This window comes from Felis catus, chromosome C1 (genome assembly GCF_018350175.1).
Source record: "Felis catus isolate Fca126 chromosome C1, F.catus_Fca126_mat1.0, whole genome shotgun sequence".
Classification (NCBI taxonomy): Eukaryota; Metazoa; Chordata; class Mammalia; order Carnivora; family Felidae; genus Felis; species Felis catus.
This window is the reverse complement of record NC_058375.1, coordinates 199,343,640-199,360,484: the sequence shown is the minus strand read 5'-3', so window position 1 is coordinate 199,360,484 and position 16,845 is coordinate 199,343,640. Positions and strand designations below refer to the sequence as shown.

Sequence of the window (16,845 nt, the reverse complement as noted above, 5' to 3'; positions counted from 1 at the left end):
ATTTGTAAATGTTCTCTTTTGCCTCTTTGAGAATCTTCTGAGCTTTCTTCACTTTTACCCCGGAAGAACATTTTATTTTCCTATGTGACTTGAAAAAAAATTTTTTTCTGCCTGATCTAAGAGCTGAACTTTGGTATTTATTAAAATAATTCATTTCTTCATTTTCAGTAAAAATGGATTAGATCCTCCATTACCTCCTAATTAATTTTTAAAAATTTACCGTGTCTTATAAGTGAATTACACAGGTCTATAGATGCTTGTCTTTAAATTTTTTTTAAGTTTATTTATTTATTTTGAGAAAGAGAGAGCATGAGAGGAGGAGGGACAAAGAGAGAGGGAGAGAGAATCCCAAGCAAGCTCTGAGTGGCCAGCACAGAGCCCCATACGGAACTCAAACTCATGAAAGAGTGAGATCATGACCTGAGCTGAAATCAAGAGTTGGAAGCTTAACCAACTGAACCACCCAGGTGCCCCAAAGCTTATCTTTTAAAAAACCTACTTTTTTTTCTGCCAAGCCAAATGTGTGCAGTTCAAACATTAGCATAAATTTAATGTTTATCATATCACTAAGGCACTATATTTTTCCATTTGTCAAGTATTATGAATTTGAATGATTAAAAATGATTATTGTCTACCCATATCAAAAATTCAAAAAAAATTTTTCCTGTTTTTTTTATTTTAGAGAGAGAGAGACAGAGAGACAGAGAGACAGAGCATGAGTGGGAGGTGGGGGACAGAGAAAGAAGGGACACAGAATCCCAAGCAGGCTGCAGGCTCCGAGCTGTCTCCACAGAGCCTGATGCAGGGCTGTAACCACGAACCGTGAGATCATGACCTGAGCTGAAGTCAGACGCTTAATGGAGTGAGCCACCCAGGCGCCCCTTAAAATTTTTTTTCAAAGATTGGTCATTGTTTAAAGTGGTCTTTGTCTTTGTGAATCTGTTTTTCTCTGAAGTCAGAAAACAGTTTCAAAAAGAAGGCAGTGAATTATGCTAGTTTGAAAAAAGAAACAAAAGCATCTGGTTTTTTTCTGTTAAAAGTGATATATACTAGGTAAGAGTTTGGCTGCTCATGTGCCTAGGCCAGAGGCAAGGCCCTCTCAAGCAAAATCAAATGAGCCACTGAGGCTTGCTCACATCCATGCACTAAAGCACAGTAACCAAACAAACACATAAATAAACAAACCCATCCATCCATCCAAACATCCATCCAAACATCCACCCATCCTCAAACTCAACTACCTACCTCATTTGATCACTTATGTAGTACATTGTTCTCAGGATCAGAAAAGTAGACTGCAATTCCCTGCATCAGCACTTTTAGACTCTGAGAGTGTTGGCCATTTTTTCCTTTATTTTCATTCACGTATTCATTGACTCATTTATCCAATAAATATTTTAGAGGCCTTCTGTGCTGGGTACCCATTTAGGTGAACAAGTGTTTAATCCAGGCATTCAGATGACTAGGAAAGACAGGATCCCCCGCTTTCACGGAGATTATGATCAAGTGGGTAGAAGCAGATAATAAACAAGTGTATAAAATGAGATCATGAAGGTTAATGAGTGAGACTGATTAGCATGGGAAGGGAGGGCCACTCATTTAGATTGGCTGGCCACAAAGCCCTCTGTGAGGACATGAACTTTGTTTAAAGATCTGAGGAATAGAGGGAAGCAATCATACAAAGAACTAGGAGAAGAGTGTTCCTGGCCCAGAGAACAGAAACGCAAAGTCCCTAAAAATGGACTAGACTTGGCCTTCTCAGTATTTCTGCAAGAAGCCAGGGTGGCTGCAGTTTAGTGAGCAGAGGGGAAAATGGTAGGACATGCACTCATTTCTTCATTTTCAGTGAAAATTGATTTGATTTAGGGGCTACCTCATGAATCTCAAGAAGACCAAATTAAGGGGTTTGTGTTTTATTCCAAGTGGAAGAAGAAGGCATAGGGGAGTTCTAAACAGTGAAGTAAAAGGGTCTATTTTACATTAAAAGTACTGCTCTGGCTTGTCTGCAGTGGCCGAATTAGAAAATCGCAAGAATAGAAGTAGAAAAGCAAATAGTGAGATTACTGCACTTCTCTGGGTGAGAGACACCGAAGGATCAGAGTAAGGGCAGAGGAGATAGAAGTTAATGGATCTGTGGTACATTTGAAGGTGTACATTTGTGGTATAGTTAGCAAACAGTTGATTAGAGTAAATACCGAAGAAAGGATGAGGGAAAAGGGACATCAAGGATATCTCCTAAATTTTTGAAATGGTGCACTGTGTTGATGGCAGTGCCATTTACTGATATTGAAAGGCTAAGGGAGGAATACACTTTTTTTTAAGGTTTATTTATTTTTTGAGAGGGAGTGTAAGCAGGGGAGGGGCAGAGAGAGAGAGAGAAGGAGAGAGGGACAGAGGATCCAGCAGGCTCTGTGCTGACAGCTGCGAGCCCAATGCTGACAGCTGCCAGCCCAATGCGGGGCTTGAACTCACAAACCATGAGATCATGATCTGAGCCAAAGTTGGACGCTCAATAGACTGAGCCACCCAGGAGCCCCAGGAGGAATACATTGTTGATGCACAGTTCTATGAAGAGCATGAAGCCCAGGTAGGAGAAAGTAACATATCGGAATAATGTATTTATCAGGTTACATCAATCAATGTTACTGAACTGCAATTAACGAGGAAAGAAAAATGTTCTTCTAGAGTTACCTTTTTTGTGCTTGGAAGAAGACTAAGCAATAGACAATTTAATGGGCTGTAGCTTGGGGAGGGCAGTGATTGTATTTAGATGCAGAACACATGGATTTACAGCACTTTTTATAGAACATTATAAAATATTGATATATTTAATTTCATCATATAAGTTAGAAAACACCTAACTAGCAGATTTACATATATATATATATATATATATATATATATATATATATATAATAGAACTTGAAAAGTAGTTGGTATATTACTATACTATTACTATAGTATAATAATATACTATACTATAATACCATACAATCTTATGCTTAAGAAATATCTGCTGGAATGAATGCACTTATAACAACATACAGTAATTATGTTACATGTGCTTTTGAAAAAAGTCATCACAAACTGCTTAAAGATGTGTTTGTAGACACGTGCTTGTTAGACAAATGGTAGCAAAAAGCAAAGCTGGACACATAACAGCCAGGTTCCAGTAGGCATGTAGTTTGAGAACCCCTGGCATAGTAGACTTCATTCTGAATCATGACCAAAACTGAACCCTGCTATCAGCTTCTGCACACATTATTCAATGTGGGACCCTCAAACACATACTTCTACAGTAGCCAAGCATCAAATCAGTGAACAAAAGGGTCTAGAGCTATCGGGAGTGGTGGTCAGGGGATAAACTTGAGGATACTTACCTGTTTCCAAGGGGCGGCCCTTTCTCAGCTCTGACACTATTGCTCTGGAGTGAGAGTCTCATCTTGACAGATTTTTCAATTTTTCAACACTTATAAATGTTGGCAATTACATTTTTTAGAAGATGCTGTGGGGGGCAAACAAAACATGTCAATAGGCCAAATTTGGCTCTGGGGAATCTTAATTTTGACCTTGGACTTAATTTCTGTGGGCCTCAGATGATATAATTCTGCGATAGTGGCATGTAAACTGAATAACATTTTCTCAGTGGTTCTTAACATTTTCATTCACAAGTTCCTTTAAGAAGGTAAGAATCTGATGAAATTATGGAAACCTTCCATAATCTGCATATGAATGATATTTTACAAAACATGTCAGTATGTTCATGGACTCCCTGAAAGTTGTTCCTAAAGGATTGCATGGACACCGTTTAAGAATCCCTGGCTTACACTCTGAAAAACAGTATGGAGTTTCCTCCAAAGATTAAAAATAGAACTACCCTATGACTCAGCAATTGCACTACTAGGTATTTATCCAAAGGATACAAAAATGTTGATTTGAAGGGGGACATGCACCCCAATGTTTATAGCAGCGCTATTAACAATAGCCAAAGTATGGAAAGAGCCCAAATGTTCATTGATGGATGAATGGATAAAGAAGATGTTATTTGTGTGTGTGTGTGTGTGTGTGTGTGTGTGTGTGTGTGTGTGTGTGTATGTAATGGAATACTAATTGGCAATCAAAAAGAATGAAATCTTGCTGTTTGCAATAACATGGTTGGAGCTAGAGTGTATTACGCTAAGTAAAATAAGTCAGTCAGAGAAATACAAGAATCGTATGATTTCACTCATATGTGGAATTTAAAAAACACAACAGATGATAATAGGGGAAAGAAAGGAAAAATAAGAGAAAAATGGAGAGGGAGACAACCCATAAGAGACTCTTAAATACAGAGAACAAACTGAGAGCTGCTAGAGGGGAGGTGTGTGGGGGGGGGGATGGGCTAAATGGGTGATGGACATTAAGGAGGTCACTTGTTGGGATGAACACTGGGTGTCATATGTAAGTGATGAATCACTGGGTTCTACAAATGAAACCAATACTACACCGTATGTTAACTAACTTGAATTTAAATAAATTAATTAAAATTTTGAAAAGAGAATCCCTGGCTTAAACAAATGTAAAAATTAAAATGTTATAATGCTATCTCTTCTTCAACTGTCAGAAAGCTCAAACCCAGATCTAACTGTAAAATTTTATGTCTACTTTTCAGTTTGGTTTTTCTCCTTGGTCTTGACCTTCTAAAATGTCTTTTATTTCTTTTTCTTCTCTCATTTTCCCCTTGTTGGTCACTCCTCTCCCCTCGCCTCCTGATTGTGCTCATGCTACCCTGGCTGCTCAGAAACCTCTACAGCTGCCCTTTCCCAAATCTGTTGTCCACCCTAGAGGTCTGTCTTGAATCTGCCTTGGGCCAACTCCCTTAGACCCCTGAGGATGTCTTTCAGCAGAACTTCAAAAGCACTTACAGACTGCATATCTCATTTTGACACTTAATCATACTCTTGCTTTTTAATGTTATTAAATGTTTCACATGACTGTGCCACAGGGCTGCATAAAGTCTCATGTTTTGCCCCTCTCTTATACACCCCACAGCATTTAACAGAGTAGTGAGAATAGATACAGCCTCAGTAGAGATAAAGTTCAATTGTACTGCTCTTGATTTCAAAGCCCTCTATTTTTCCATTTCTTTTTGTAAATAGGGCAAATCACTTGAAGCACATGTCATTTTTAAAATGAGCTTTCACCTGGTGATGCAATGAAACCCAGATTCACAGGGGAGCATGAGGATTTGGGCGGATGAAGGATATTCCTGTCTGGAAGCTGTAAGAACTAATATGGTAATTGATTTGACTGGATTCTAAGGCCGATTAAGCGGTCATAGATCTTTAGGACATAGAAGAAGATTAACCGGAGAATATGTTCTTTGCTATAGAGTAATAAGCTGTGAGTTTATGGTTTTTGATAATTTCTCAATCCATTTTACATTTTTATTAAATCTGTTATTGGAGAACATTAGCAGACTTTAGATGTAGCCTGTTACTCATTGCAAAATATAGCCTTTAAATAAATGCTAAGATGGCTTCTAAAGGTTAATGTTGCCAGTGTCAGATATTTCTAGGCAACAGTTTAAAAGGCTTGACATTTGCTGGGTAGCCCCTGAGAAAGTGCTCCTCCTCCCGAACATAGCACATGTAGACACTAGACTCATTGAGCAGACATTAATTGGGTGTCTACTATACTAGGTATGCTGGTGTGGGGGCAAAGGAGTCCCTACCTTTGAGACAACAGAGATACGGACATTAATAAAACAAACACCTGCCCTTGCCTTCTCCCCACTGTTGAATGGGGAGACAGCACAGCAAGAATAGGCAGCCTGAAAGTATGCAGGAATAGTACTGTGCTTACCAGTGGGCACCAGGGGCCCATGAAGCCTTCCTGGAAGAAATAACAAAGCAGCTGAGTGTTCAGAGATACTGAGTAAGACTTCAGGGGTTTACACTGCCGACATCAATCACCATCTATTCACTGTCCACGGTTTCCTACTTGTTTAATTTGTATCGTATAAGTTGTCATCTAAGGATTAATATCGTCTTAACTGAGACCGTGTATTCCAACTTACAAGAGTTCTAACCAGAGTGAGTGTGTGGTTATGTTGAAAACTGTGCTTCAGCTCCTCGGGCCGGCTTGGAACCTGTGGAGGCCTGCTGGGAACAGGACTCCTGAAATGACAAATATGTCTGGAAGGCTGTGGTCCAAAGCCATTTTTGGTGGCTATAAGCGAGGTCTCTGGAACCAGAGGGAGCACACAGCTCTTCTGAACATTGAAGGTGTTTATGCTTGAGATGAAACTGAATTCTATCTAGGCAAGAGATGTTCTTATGTGTACAAAGCAAAGAGTAACACAGTGACTCCTGGTGGCAAACCGAATAAAATTGGAGAGATCTGGGGAAAAGTAACTCATGCTCACGGAAACAGTGGCATGGCTCGTGCCATATTCCAAAGCAACCTTCCTGCTGAAGCCACTGGCCACAGAATCCGTGTGATGTTGTGCCCCTCAATGATTTAAACTAACAGAAAAGTAAATAAATAAAGGTGTAGATTTGTTCTCTTGTAAAAAAAAAAACAAAAAACCAAAAAACAACAACTATGTTTCACTCACCCAACTGGTGAATTTGGTATAAAGACTGCATTTGTCTCATTACATCCCGAAATATCAGGAAATACCTTTAATGATAAGGTGTACATACGTAGGGGCATTATGACATATCTTAGGCTTCAAGAGACATATTCTATTTCTGGAAGTTTATTGGGAAAGTATTGTTAAATTAATTAAGCAGGGAGGCCATTAGACTGAGTGGCTCTGATGCCAGGATTATCTATGTAAGCAAACCGAAATATAAGCCTATAAATGCCTTGAGGTTATGAAATGAAAACACTAAGAATAACCAGTCACAAGCAGCCAACTAGTCTTTGAGTTTTAGCCCATCAAATAGTTGCCTTTCTTTGCTTCCATGCCTTCTTATATGAGTCTTCTTGGTTCCTGGTGGTGGAGGGCTCCTAAGCACTTCCAGCTTGGCACTGCTTGGTTGGAAGGAATCGCTCTTTGCTCACACTCTTGAAATTTTAATATGCCTCAGTTTCCCTTTTTTAAAAGTTGGTTTATTTATTTATTTATAGTGTTTATTTTTGAGAGTGTTTATTTATTTATTTATTTATTTGAGAGAGAGAGAGAGGCAGAGTGTGAGTGGGGGAGGGGCAGAGAGAGGGAGACACAGAATCCAAAACAGGGTCCAGGCTCTGAGCTGTCAGCACAGAGCCCAACGTGGGGCTCGTACTTAGGAAGGGTGAAATCATGACCTAGGCTGAAGTTGGATGCTTACCTGACTGAGCCACCCAGGTGCCCCAAAGTTTCTTTATTTTGAGAAACACACACACACACAGAGAGAGAGAGAGAGAGAGAGAGAGAGAGAGAGAGAGAGAGAGAGATTATGTGTGTGAGCCGAGGAGGAACAGAGAGAGAGGGAAAGAGAATCCCAAACAGTTTTCACACAAGGCTCCATCTCACGAACCATGAGATCATGACCTGAGCCGAAATCAAGAGTTGGCTGTTTAACCAACTGAGCCAACTGGACACCCCTGCCTCAGTTTACCTTTAAAATTTTTTTTTTTAATTTTTTACATTTATTTAGTTTTGAGACATAGAGCACTAGTGAGGGAAGGGCAGAGAGAGAGAGAGAGAGAGAGAGAGAGAGAGAGGGAATCCAAAGCAGGCTCCAGGCTCTGAGCTGTCAGCACAGAGCCCAATGCGGGGCTCCAACCCACAAATCATGAGATCATGACCTGAGCCAAAGTTGGACACTCAACCAACTGAGTCACCCAGGCACCCCTCAGTTTATCTTTTAATGGTATGATGGAATAGAAAGCCATTGCCTACTAGTAAGCTTCACAAAGTTTTGAATAATGTGTCTCACTCTAGTAGCTTTTAAAATAGAAGCTTGGGGCACCTAGGTAGCTCAGTTGGTTACACACCCAACTTCAGCTCAGGTCATGATCTCACATTTCATGAGTTCAAGCCCCACATCTGGCTCTGTGCTGACAGCTCAGAGCCTGGAGCCTGCTTCTGATTCTGTCTCTCCCTCTCTCTCTGCCCCTCCCCCCTTGTGCTCTGTCTCTCTCTCTCTCAAAAATAAATAAAAACACTTTAAAAATAAAAAAAAATAATAAAATAGTAGCTTAACTGGGGCACCTGTGTGGCTCAGTCAGTGAAGCATCTGACTTTGGCTCAGGTCATGATCTCAGGATCTCATAGTTCGTGAGTTCAAGCCCCACATAGGGCTTTCTGCTGTTAACACAGAGCCTGCTTCAGATCCTGTCTCCCTCTCTCTTTGCCCCTCCCCTGCTCACACTCTCTCTCAAAAATAAATAAACATTAAAATAGTAGCTTGAAAAAATATGTTTCAGAGTCTGATGTTGACTTAAACACATACAAAGATAAGGAGGAGAGGAGAATAAACCTACCCTCCTCAGGTTAACAGCTCCTATAAATTTAAATAAATATATAGATAGAAATTAACAAAATTTGGGGGCTCCTGGGTGGCTCAGTTGGTGAAACATCTGACTCTTGATTTTGGTTCAGGTCATGATTTCATGGTTTGTGAGATCAAGCCCCACGTAGGGCTCTGCACTGACAGCATGGAGCCTGCTTGGGATTCTCTCTTTCCCTCTCTTTCTGCCCCTCCCCCACTTGCACACACGTGTACTCTCTCGCTCTCTCTCCCTCTCTCTCTCTCAAAATAAATGAGCTTTAATGAAAAAGAAAATGAACAAAATTTCAAGTTAAATATAAATCAGTATAAAACTAATTTAAATTAAAACATTAACTTAATGTGATTTGTGCTACTATTTTGGTAAAACTAAATAATGAAAAGATTTCAAAGATATGGTCTCAGTCAGATTTTATATTTATGTAAACATTTTTTTAAATTTTTTTAATGTTTATTTATTTTTGAGAGAGAGAGAGAGAGAGAGAGAGAGAGAGAGGGGTTGCGTGAAAGTGGGGGAGGAGCAGAGGAGGAGACACAGAATCTGAAGCAGGCTCCAGGCTCTGAGCTGCCAGCCCAGAGCCAGATGCGGGGCTCGAACCCACAATCCGTGAGATCATGATGTCTGGTGCTTAACTGACTGAGTCACCCAGGCGCTCCTATGTATACATTTTTTTGACCTCAATAATACTAATACAGAGCATGCCAATTCACATTAGTATTAATAATTTCAAGAAATTACTTGTTAGTTGAAGATAATCAGATGTCATACTTAACCACAATTTGGCCAGGAACAATGCCTAATTGTCAATTTGTTGAATTTTACATTAAATTGGTATGTGAATCTAGTTATTGATGAGGAAAAGAAAAAAAGATCTTTAGCGTGTATCTCCTGTTTACTACATTCAGAAATGGAATATGCACACACACCTTGATGCTAGTTTCTTACTGCCCAATTTGTGGCACACTTGGTGACATATAACAACTCCTACTTACTCTCTTACAGTCAGTTCTTGGAGTCAAGAGTCCAAAATCAGTTTTGCTGGGCTGAAAGAAAGGTGTTGGCAGGGCCACGCTCCCTCAGGAGGCTCTAGGGGAGAATCTATGTCCTTGCCTTTTCCAGTTTCTAGAGATGCATTTCTTGGCTCGTAGCCCCTTCCCCCATCTTCATGGTTGGCAATGTTACATTTTCAAATCTCTCTTTGCTTCATCATGTACCATCTTTTCATCTGCCTCCCTCTCAGGACACTTGTGACTGCATTTAGGTAATCCAGATAATCTCCCGGTCTCAAAATCCTTACTTTAATCACATCTGCAGAGTCTCTTTTGCTCTGTAGAGCAACTTTCACGGGTGCCAGGGATGTGGACCTGCCTGTCTTTGGGGGCCAGTATTTAGCCTACCACAATCTCCTCACAACCCAAGTATGGTGGGACTGACTGCTGGGCAAAGGCTTTTCTTGAGTTCAGTATGTTGTGGGATCACTTGATATTCCCAACACTGTTCTCAAGTTCCATTACTGAGAAGCTGGTATTTACTTTAGTTGGCCTTTGCTCAGTACATAAAATGCGAATGCAGTATAGACACAAGCATGGAATAGCATGATGGCACTCAGATATTAGATGGCCATTCCAGTGATCCATGCAGGTGTCATGTATCAGTTTATTGTTTCAGACAATCACATTTTTCAGCACACAGTATCTTTCTGGTCTACTTGTCCATCTTCATGGTGATTCAGCTCTTTCCAGCTTGAGTGTTGACTTCCCCCAAGGAAAGGATCCAATTGGTCAACGCCGAAGCTTCTTAGGGGTCATCTCCTTTGGACAGAGCTTTCATGGCAGGTTCCCCAGCCCTTGTCACTCAGTTATGGGAGAAGCACCTACAGGTCCAGGGATGCATAAGACACTCCCTACAGAAGCTCCTCTCAAAAAGAGGCTCTGGGCATGGTAGGCAGTTCCTCAAAGGGCACCCTAATTGCAAGTTTAACTGCATAATTTCTTTAGTAAAAGGAGAACAGATTCCAGGATTCTATGAACTATGGAATAATGACAGTAACTACATAGCTATAATTGAGGAGATATGATACATTCAAGGGAGACTATTCAAACTCATTAAGTCATTTTCATTATCAGTCACAGCTGTACACAAAGCTAAAAGGATTGCTAAATGCTTAGGATAAAGGGGAATTTGAGAAACCTGCCCATGAGTTCTTCTATCTTTACTGATTTCTTGCATGAGAAAAGGTTCTTCTGTTTGGAAGAAAGGGGGTGGAAATAAACGTAGAAGGAGTCAAAGTGAGAGAATCACACATGCAAGACCAAGCAGCAATTTGTCTGCCTTAAGCAGACAAGTTAAGTTGCAGCAAGCAGATGAGGGGATTCAATTGAAATTTAAATTTACGAGTATTGTGACTTCGCTTGTGAGTGGGAGCCCTATTTAAAACTCTGGCAACCAGACTCACAATTCAGGGTTTTTCTACCATAATTTGATGTCTGTCATTTATATTGTCATGAGTTTGAAAGCTTCAGAGAGGTAAAATGACAGATGATGTTTGCAGTTTCCGCAGAGATTGTTTGGAGGAAAAATACAGCAGTTACCATAGCCCAACCTTTGTATAATCTTTTTTTTTCATGCACTTTTTGCAGAAATGTATAACTTTTAAAACCTCCTTGGGAAATTTTAAATCATTTGGTAATTTTTACATACTACTAAGTTCCTAGGAACTTACTAAATTTTGATTGTATGAACTAAAATTGCTATGTAACTGGATTTATTGAAAGTTTTAATTCGGGGAGTCTGGGTGGCTCAGTCAGTTAAGTGTCCAGCTTTGGCTCAGGTCATGATCATATGGTTCCTGAGTTTGAGCCCTGTATCAGTCTCCATGCTGACAGTGCAGAGCCTGCTTGGGATTTTCTCTCTCCCTCTCTCTCTTCCCCTCCCCTTATCATTCTCACCCTCTCTCTGAAAAATAAATCAATAAACTTTAAAGAAAAGAAAAATTTACTTCAAAATAAGACTAACAATAATTGAGAATCATCTTAAGACAGCATTGTTGTTTATAGGATTTCCCTGACCCAACCTTACATGATGACACTTCTTTGTTACTCATTAATTGAAAAATGAGAGGAGTAATGTGTATGAGACATAGAGTTTTTTGTCTCTGCTGTAGACCAAGATCTAAAAAAATCTTATGGCCACTATCCTAGGGAAATTGGTTGGCCACTTCTCACAATTGCTACAGCTTGTTTGTGGCCAACAGTAAGGGAAAAGTGAAGTCAACAAGTCTGTTTTCAGACTGACCCTTACTGTTTACAGCGATGGGAAGGTTCACAGAATTCTAAATAAAGAAATGATTAAAATGGATGTTTCAAAAGGAGCACAATATGGACCAAATTACTGGAATAGAAAAGCATTAAAGATGGCATAAAGGTGGTACATCTCTATTTATAACTTTTCATTTACTGATTGCCTCTTGGACACTGACTTGGCTTCTAACACAACCAAAGGCAAAACAATACGGAGAGCAAAGATGCTTCTTCAAAAAGCAAATCTTTTTTGCAAAGCCAAACAAATGAATTTTATGATACATTATGATGTTTCTCCCCCCCATATCAGTAGTAAAAATAGAATGTGGAGATTTAAAAATAAGAATGGAATTTTGTCAAATTATTTATTAATGATTTTTTGAAAACCATTGAATAGACTTAAGTTTGATTTATATTATCATCTTAATTCATTGTGTTAACCTGATTTGAAAATTCAAATGAATCCAGAGAAACTTTATTTTTTTCCAGAGAAGCTTTCTACATGAATCAATACCTGCCTTTATATAGGAAATTTCTAGAAATACAAATTGGTAGAGATAGCTTCATTTCCTAGTAACAAGTCTCATACCAACGTTATATTTTTCTGACTGTGAATATGCATTGTATCATAAGATTATAATTACATTTCAAACTGTCATAATGTATAGCTATTTTCCTACATATACAAACAACAAAATTAGAGTCAAACCTAACAAACTGACTAAAAATTTTTACCAATTTGAAATGCCATAGTGAAAAGCAATTAAAGTAGAGAATCTTTCATTTTTTTTAAGTTTATTTATTTATTTTCGAGAGAGAGAGGTATCAAGAGAGAGTCAGAGAATCCCAAGCAGGCTCCATGGATAGCCCAGAGCTTGAAGCAGGGCTCGATCTCGCCAACTGTGAGATCATGTCCTGAGCCAAAATCAAGAGTCAGCCATTTAACCAACAGAGTCACCCAGGAGCCCCTTTCATTTATTAATAATAGCTCACCAGTCATACTTAGACAATGGGTAAGCAATTATTATTTTTGCTTTTTCTTTTAAGTTAATTTTTTTAAAGTAATCTCTGCACCTGTGGGCTCGAACTCTTGACCCCAAGATCAAGAGTCACATGCTCTACTGACACAGCCAGTCAGGCACCCAGATTTTTTCTAAGTTAAATTTTAAGATGAACAGTTGTCTTGCTAAAGACTAGGCATATATTTCCCAAATATATTATTATGGCTGAAGGATAACACAAGATTTCAGAAGGTGAAATAAAACACATTTCTCAATGGTTATATTTCCTTTGTATCAGTTTAGTCATCTATGGGATATTTGGAAAGACAGGCCATTCTTGATTATTCAGAGGTCAGAGAGGTCTTTCGTCTGAGCTTTCATAATCAAATTCCTGAATTTATATTAGATCCTATAGGAAAGCAAAATACAAAATATTTGCAAACACGTAATACAAAACTGGCCATTTCTAAAATTAGTCCCCACTCAAATAATACAGAATCCTTGATGCCTAATATTAGCCTTTATTTATTTTTACTTTTTTAAATTAAAAACATTTTTAATTTATTTATATATGAGAGGGAGAGAGGAGAAAGAGAGAGAGAAGGAAAGGGAGAGGGGGAGGGGCAAAGAGAGAAGGAGACACAGAATCTGAAGCAGGCTCCAGGCTCTGAGCTGTCAGCACAGAGCCCAACGTGGGCCTCGACGAGCCAAAAATCATAATCTGAGCTGAAGCTGGACTATTAACCGACCGAGCCAACCAGGTACCTCTAACATTAGCCTTTATATTCCCCATGACTTAAAGCATCAGTATCTGGACAGTATGATGTAAAATGTAATGCAAAGCAAAGTGAAAATGCAAATATCCCCCAAGATTCGAACTTTCATGAAGTTGCAGAAAGTGAAGATGGAGAATTTCTAAAACAACAGGGAAATGCCAGTTAAACCATTCAACTACCAGAGGAGGCAACAACAGGGGGAGTGATGACAAAGTCAAAGCTTCAAAAGAGAATTCTTTGAACATAATACAATTTAGAGGGACCTGAGGGAAAATGTGGGTTGAAGATATCAGGTCTTACTCTCGAAAACATTTGTTTGTAATGTTACACCCCAGAGCAATGAATTTTTGGCTCATTTTCTGTTCATTCTAAAGATCAATACACAATTACAAGTTGTAACCTAAATGTTAACTGTGATCATTTATTTTCACAATTTCTATTTCATTTTTCATGCTAAAGATCCATCGAATCTCTTTGACTTTCTACTTTTCCTTCTCTTCTTCCTTTTCCTTCTCTCTCTCTCTCTCTCTCTCTCTCTCTTTTTTTCATTCTCCTTCTGGAGTGTGTGTTATGAAATTTTGGCCTCCTGGGTTAAGAGGATCCACCTTCAGTGGATTTTTCCTCCTACCAAATAATGTCAGATCATGAGAACCTTTTGAGCAGAAACAAAAAGGAATAAGCTGGGTCATTTCCAATCTCAGTAATCTGAAAAAGAATGTAATAGAGGTAATGATACTTGTTCTGGAATGTCATCATCTTTTGGGGGCAGATATACTAATTCTGTGAACTTTCTAGGTCCTCAGGCCTTAACCTCTCAGTGCTGGAGGAGAGTCTTCAAAAAACTTTTTTTTAATTTATTTATTTTGAGAGCGACAGAGACAGCATGAGCAGGGGAGGGGGAGAGAGGGGGGGGGGGGAGAGAGAGAGAGAGAGAGAGGAAGAGAGAGGAAGAGAGAGAGAGAGAATCCCAAGCAGGCTCCACACTGTCAGTACAGAGCCTGATGGGGGGCTCGAGCTCACAAAACTGTGAGATCATGACCTGAGCCAAAACCGACAACTGGATGCTTAACTGACTGAGCTACCCAGGCACCCCTGGAGGAGAAAGTCTTTTAAAAAGCAGAATGTGATCAATTAGAATTTGCAGTCTTTTCCTCCCTGTTTCCACCTTATTCACTTAGATTCCTAAATATAGGTGTTCCCTAAGGTTCCTATCCCTCTTTTCCTCAGTGCTTTCCCTTGAATGTTCTGGAAATTAGGGATCATGTTTTTAAATTGCTTTCTTTATTACCTAGTAAACAGGTATGTTTTCGAGATCTTTCCAAATACTTTTATGGCCCAAAAATAAATAATTTTTTTTCCACATGGAAATCAGGCTCTACCACATGGGACAGGTAAGATATGTAATATCTCAGGAGGTTCTTCTGGTATTACTGTTCTGCAGTGTTTTATTCTGGATTTGAAACTGGATCTCTTCCTATGTAATGTATTCTTTTTGTTAATTCCAACTATCAGATAATGCCATCACCAGAATAAAATTTCAGTTTCTTCCCTGCTTCAGTAATTGAAGAGGAAATATGACTGAACTGTCTTGCTCATTATGATTCAGCCAAGAACATCCATACCAGTGAGAAATAAGAAATATTGGTACTTTCCCTGCTGGTGCATTCTAATGAATCTCAGGTAATTATTTCTGGATCTTTGGGTCACCCCTAATTCTAGAATAAGTGCACAATAGAAGTATTAGGTGTGTGTTATAGGTTGAGTTAGAATCTTAAGAGGTTATCCATATTTGCAATGATCTCGGCTCAGATCAAGATCTCACAGTTTGTGAGTTAGGACCCAGCTTCGGGCTCTGCATGGAAAGCTTGGGATTCAGTCTCTCCCTCTCTCTGCCCCTCCCCGACTAGTTTTCTCTTTCTCTCTCTCAAAATAAATGAACTTAAAAAATTAAATGTGAAATGGTTTTTCTTTGCAAGAACATGCTTTATACAAGATTTTATTATATTTCACTTAAATAGGTATTAGATAAATTGTGGTTCATTGATTATTATAAATTTTATAAATTATTTCATGATATTCTTCATTTCATTTACACAGAGTATGAGTAATATAGTAAGGAGCTGTTACCCCTCTAAAGTCATGTTGGGAAGCAATACAAAAAGGCTTACTATTCTATTTTTTAATTTTTATTATTGTTTTTTTAATCTTTATTTATGTTTGAGAGAGAGAGAGAGAGAGACACAGAGTGTGAGCAGGACAGGGGCAGAGAGAGAGGGAGACACAGAATCTGAAGCAGGCTCCAGGCTCTGAGCTGGCAGCACAGAGCCTGACATGGGGCTCAAACTCAGGACTTGTGAGATCATGACCTGAGTTGAAGTTGGATGCTCAGCCGATTGAGCCACCCAGGTGCCCCAAGGCTTAGTATTTAAAAAACAAATTCACAGGGTGCCTAGGTGGCTCAGTCAGGTAAGTGTCCAAGTCCTGGTTTCGGCTCAGTCAGTGGGTTCTAGCCCTGCATCGGGCTCCACACTGATGGCGCAGAACCTATTTGGAATTCTCTCTCCCTCTCCCGGTCTCTCTGTCCCTTCCCAGCTTGCACTCATGCTCTCTTTCCCTCAAAATAAGTAAGTAAATAAAACTAAAAAAAAAATTAAAATAAAAACAAATTCACAATTTTAAAGTTGTTCTTCCTGCACTTCTATTCCAGGGAATTAAAATACTGATTTTCACAAACATGAACATTTTTAACTTTCACTGTATTACAAAAAAAGAAAGAAAGAAAGAAAGAAAACATACCAAACCTTGCAAAATAATTTATTATATTTTGATTCAAGATTTCTTCTTGGCAGTGTGATATACAAACCGTTTGTACTAAGTAGTACATGGAGAAGGAGAGAACATGTTAAGGTACTTTAAAATACAGAGGCTGTAGTCACATCTACTTGGAATATGACTGTGCTTCTCTTCCAAGAAGCATGGTGCCATTTTTCACCTTAAGTTTTTCCTTTAAGGAGTGCATTGTTTGGAATTCATATTATTCCCTTAGCAAGGTCAGGTTCTTTGTTGTTTTGACAGGATATGGAGGTCTTGATTCATGTTTGCATAGAACTAAACTATCACAGTATATCACACCACTACTGAAACTATTTTACTGGCTTTCTGTCACATTACAAATTGATTTTAAAATACATTTGCCTTATAAAGGCAAAAACTGCATTGCCTGTGTTTAAACACCGCATAAACCAAATTTAGTGATCTGTTTATTCTTCATGCTTGCATGGCCCA

General features: G+C 39.0%; 1 pseudogene; it reads left to right on the top strand.

The window, feature by feature from the left end:
* Positions 1-6,125: 6,125 nt before the first annotated feature.
* Positions 6,126-6,505, top strand: LOC109503058 (annotated as a pseudogene).
* The last annotated feature ends 10,340 nt before the right edge of the window (positions 6,506-16,845 follow it).